The following is a 5,828-nucleotide window of genomic DNA, read 5'->3' on the forward strand; positions in this document are numbered from 1 at the left end:
TTCCAACGTCTCCTGTGTTTTCTTTTCTTGCGGATCAAATCTTGGTTTGTGGATGTTGAGAAACAAAAATTACAGTTGTCTTTATTGCCATTATAACCACGAATTAACATTGTTTACGACGGAATCGGTCATGGCACTACAGGATAAAAGGTGTAACAAAGACTTTCAAGAGAGACAAAAAGGAATGAGAAATTAGAATTTCTTTGTTTGCGATATTAGAGATGGCACTCCAGACTAAGAGTCAAATATTCGCCTTTATCAAATGGGGGTACTAAAAGCTGTTGGATTAAAAAAAAAAAACCACATTTGCATACAATCTTTCAACGTAATTATGTTTTCATTAGATCAAAATAAAATTTCAAATCCAGTCTGTCTCATCTAAATGGTATAACCCTTCTGCTGTCCTGATTCCTTTGGCTTTTTAGCACTCGTTTTTGTTTGCACTACACAATATGACATTCTTGTTGTCAAATATTACAGTGTCCCTTTAAGTTGCATTAATGTATTTTAAATATGTTTCCTGATTGATTTTGGAATGTATTACAGTATTTTTCTATTTTTACAATTATATACTTATGGCTTTTATTTCCAATTATTGTATTTGCATTTGAATATTAAAAGAGCATATAAGTTATTTATATTTATTATTCTTTTAAAACCATTTTAAAATACATTATAAAATTATGTCAATCTTATGTGTACTTAAAGGGGTGTGTATAACTTCCTAATATTCTACTTGCTGACACCATCTTCTGGCTGAATTCTCTTTTTGTTGCACATGCAAGTATCTGAAATTTTTAGATGCACTCGAATAAACATCCTTTTTCATCTTTTGGAGGGTTTGGTTTGACATTTGGACTGTATTTGAAACATTCCTTTTCTTACGTTCACCATTTTCATCATAGAATAAAACTGCGAGCGTGGGCTTGAAATTACTCTACCAGCCTTCCTGCCATGCAACCTATTTTTGATTTTGAATAAAAGGTAAGAAGGATACGGAAAAATGTATCGACTTTTCAAAGGTCACGCAGACGTTTTACCTGCAAACAGGGATGTTATTGATCATTTTAACGGAAAATGAAATGATCTGCATTTATATAGCGCTTTTCAAGTCAATGACTTCCCAAAGCGCTTTACAATGTGCTCCACATATCCCAATAGCGGCCTTGCAGCCATGTAAGGCGCTAACCTGCTTGCATTGGGGGTATTAGGGTTCAGTGTCTTACCCAAGGACACTTCAACATGTAACACGGACGAGCCGGATTCGAACTGGGATCCCTTGATCCCAAGATGAGCGCTCTACCTCCTGAGCTGCTGCCGCCCAAATCAGCACTCGGCCATAAAGCTCCACTGGTAACTAAAACCAAAACTAGAAATGTCTAAACCTCTGCGGAGAAACACCATTGTTAAATACATCAAGCTTTGAGAAAGCTTTGGGGGGGGAAATATCCAGTAAATCGGGGAAACATTCTACAAATCAAAACCTAGGATAAAACACTGTGTGTCAGTCTATTTGGAGTTTCCGGTTTGGTGAGGTAAAACGGGGGATTTTATTTACTTATTATATTGTAATATTTGTATTCAGCATTTTGAGTGTCAATTCATTGAAAAGCTCTCTACAAATGCAGTTTGTTTTGTTTGTATTTGCATCACTTTGATGCTTTTTAAATTTCACTAGGTGGCAGCATTGAGCCCGAATCGTTTTGCTAATAGTTACACTTACGTGATAGTACACTCTTGGCCCACGTCTTCTGAAGTTTTGAAGTAGTTTTATTAAATCGTAAGAAATTGATTCACGTTATAAGAGTTGTAGTTAGGCAGAAGGGCTTTAATAATTAAAAATATTTGTCTTATACGAAAACAAATGTAAAGTCATTGGTGTTATTCAGCATCTACTACGTATGTTAATCGCTTTATAATTGCATATTTTTGCAGATAAGTAATGGCCTTTATGAGTATATAAGTATGCATTGTAAACACCTTAAAACCACTCATTAAATTGTAAACCGTTGACTTGGGGAATCTAACATGAACTCAAAATACAAATGTATTGACGATTGAAACAATCATGCACGAGATTTTGTCTTGTTAGTATATTTTCCAACGTAGGGGGCGCTATGGTAGAATCTTGGCTAGGGCCCCACATTGGCAGTACTGTATTGTGTTTATTTTTTGGATGCCAAAGTTTGAGTTGCCATCTGGCAGCAATCCCGCAGACAGGTGTCTGTACTGTCTCGTGTTTTGTCTATGCACGCTTGTACTAATCCTCTTTGTTTCCTCTTTCACCATCCGGACTGAATTGACGCCAATTATTTGGCAGCACGGCGGCGCAGTGGTTCGCGCGTGTGCAACACAGTTCTGAGGTCATGAGATCAAACATCCTGTGTGGAGTTTGCATGTTCTCCCCGTGCTTGCATGGGTTTCCTCCGGGCACTCCGGTTTCCTCCCACATTCCAAAAACATGCATGTCGGGTTGATTGGCCGGTCCAAATTGTCCCTAGGTCTGAATGAGCGAGCGAATTGTCTGTCCCTGTGTGCCCTGCGACTGGCTGGCAACCAGTTCAGGGTGTTCCCTGCCCACTGCCCGAAAAGAGCTGGGATGGGCACCAGCACCCCCGCGACCCTACTTAGGATAAGCGGTGCAGATAATGGATGGATGGAAATTATTTGTCATTGGGTTTTTATTTGCTTTCTTTTCATTTTAGTGGTTTTGTCTAGTTGATGATAAAGGCTTGGTTAAAATTATGGCCTTAAACAACCCCAAAAATAAAACCTTTTAAAAATGAACTTTTCCTTAATATGGGACAGAATGGGCCCAAATACGCTAGATAATGTGATATAAAATTAAAACATAAGAAAAATGCAGAGTTGGAAGTACTCCACTGCCTTGAAACTGTTCAGTCAATTTGAATCCTAGCACCACCCTCTTAAATTCATTCCTTCCAGAATAAAATCTAAGATTTTTTTCTGAGAACAAAGACTTTCAAGAGAGACAAAAAGGAATGAGAAACCACAATATCCATCAAATTTTGATGGATTATCTATAAAACGATTGAATAATCTGTGTGGATTCCTAACTTTACTGAATACTTATATTTTCGTGTGAGGTTAGCTTGTTTTTGAGAAAAGAGGTAGATTATTTTGTATTATTTGTTACTTGTTTTAATTTTAAAAAGCAAAGAAAAATAAATCATTTTTTAACCAGTCAGACACTGTTCTGAAGCTAAAATCGTCCCTGGTTAAAATGAATGTTTTATTTTCATTGAATCCCTACATATATCGTATTTTTCGGACTATAAATCGCAGATTATTTCATTGTTCAGCTGGGGTGTTCGACTGATTCTCTTTTGCAACTTGTATATGGTTTTTCCTTCTTAATTGTGCATTCTTTTTAGCTGGTGCGTTTTAAAATCCAGAGCGATTTATAGTCTGGAAGATATGTGTTGTTTTCCCTTTATTCTATAAATACTCCATTTGTGTCTTTGTCCAATACCCTGGAACATTCTGATACAAATGCATATAATGTTATAGAGATCGTTTGTGTGCGCGTGAAAAATAACTTTAAAAAGTAGCTGTGTGCTTGATTTCGATACTAAACATAAACTGATGAAATTCTTGACAGTATTTAGGGCACACTTTTTCATTTTCAATCTGACTATTTTATTATCGTACCACTAAACAAGAATATGAGACTAAGAACAAAATATAGCTTTCCTATGTATATAAAAATGCATATTCATATTTTGTTTCATTACTCTTATTTTGGATGTAGAGTGCTGTTCAAAGGAATAGCAGTGCAATGTGACTAACTAGAACATCTCAGGTTTTAGTAATTTTTTTCTATTGTCAAACAAGTTATCAGTAGGTGCAGTAGATTCTCAGAAAACAAACCAGACCCAGATTTCATAATAGGCATGCTCTGAAGGCTATGCAATTGGGCAAATCGCTCAAAGGGATGCGTTCAAAAAAAACTTGCAGTGTCTGCTGCTGACTGTAAAAACTCAAAACTAGTTTGGATTTTTTTTAAAAAGGTAGGATTTGGCAATCTTAATATTGAGTTGCATGCTCTGTTTTTTTATATAACTGCTTTACATCTGTGTGGCATAGAGTCAACCAACTTCTGGCACCTTTTTGGTTATTTCACTCCATGATTACTTAACAACATTCCACAATTCATTCACTTTTATTGGTTTTGCTTCAGTGTTTTTGTATCATCCAAGTTCTCGATTGGATTAAAACACCCTTTTCAGCATAAGGCAACGTAACCTCTCCAAGTATCTTGACAAAACAGATCCACGATCCCTGGTATCCGATAAAAAGATTGATTGCCACACTGCTATTTTTTGAAACAATTGCACAGGCTTCGGAGCGTGCCCATTATGAACACTAGGTCTTGTTTTTTGAGAATCTAGTAACCGGCATGTAACAATAAAAATACACTAAAAACTGGGATATTCTGGTTAGTCTATTTATATTGAACAGCACTGTTCATTGCTATGACATTGTACTATTTTTCATTGCATTGTTGTTCTGATGCTCTTACAACTTAGGCCAGACTGCAAGCTCTATATTGTATATCTTTTTCTTACATATCCTCACATTCTTTTTGGGGTATTATTTCCCTCTCAAGTATTCTATTACATGTTTATCTTTGTAGTGCCATGTCTTTTATCATTTTAAAGATGGTTCACTATGATGTTAGCTATGACAATAAAGACGATTGTAATTGTAACTCTAATCTAATGTAATTGCACAAAACAATATTACGGTAAATCAATTTTTCAACATTTCCTTTAATTAAATAGGTTTACACACTAGAATAGAATATAGAATAGAATATACCTTTATTGTCATTGTTACAAAATGGGTTAACATATTGTGACAACGAAATTGGGCATGACACTCCAGTTTTACACATTATACTGTATACATATATAGTATTTATACTTAAAAAGTGTAATTAGGTACACCATGCTAGTAACGACAGGTAGGACCCCTTTTGCCTTCAGAACTGCCTCAATTCTTCGTGGCATGGATTTAATAAGGTGCTGGAAGCATTCCTCAGAGACTTTGGTCCATATTAGCATGATTACACAGTTAGCACAGATTTGTCGGCTGCACATCCATGATGTAAACCTCCTGTTCCACCACATCCTAAAGATGCTCTATTGGATTGAGATCTGGTGACTGTGGAGGTCGTTTGAATACAGTGAACTCATTGTCATGTTCAAGAAACCAGTCTGAGATGATTCCAGCTTTATGACATGGAGCTGAAAGTAGCCATCAGAACTTGGGTACGTTGTCATAAAGAGATGGACATGGTCCGCAACGATACTCAGGTAGGCTGTGGCTTTGTAATCATGTTCAATTGGTGTCAAGGGGCCAAAAGAGGGCCAAGAAAATGTTCTCCACACCATTAAACCACCACCAGCAGCCTGAACTGTCAATACAAGGCAGGATCGATCCATGCGTTCATGCTGTTGACGCCAAATTATGACCATACCATCTGAATGTTGTTGCCCAAATAGAGACTCATCAGACCAGGTAGGCAATGTTTTTTTTCCAATCTTCTACTGTCCAATTTCGTTGATCTTGTGCAAATAGTAGCCTCAGTTTCCTGTTCTTAGCTAAAAGGAGTGGCACCCAGCGTGGTCTTCTGCAGCTGTAGGACATATGCCTCAAAGTTCGGCGTACTGTGCATTCAGAGATGTTCTTCTGCCTACCTAGGTTGTAACAGGTGGTTATTTGAGTCAGTGTCGCCTTTCAATCAGCTTGAACCTGTTTGGCCATTCTCTTCTGACCTCGCACCAACAAGTTATTTGCGACCA

Source organism: Urocampus carinirostris, chromosome 13, assembly GCF_059441175.1.
Source record: "Urocampus carinirostris isolate Australia breed hairy pipefish chromosome 13, RoL_Ucar_1.0, whole genome shotgun sequence".
Classification (NCBI taxonomy): Eukaryota; Metazoa; Chordata; class Actinopteri; order Syngnathiformes; family Syngnathidae; genus Urocampus; species Urocampus carinirostris.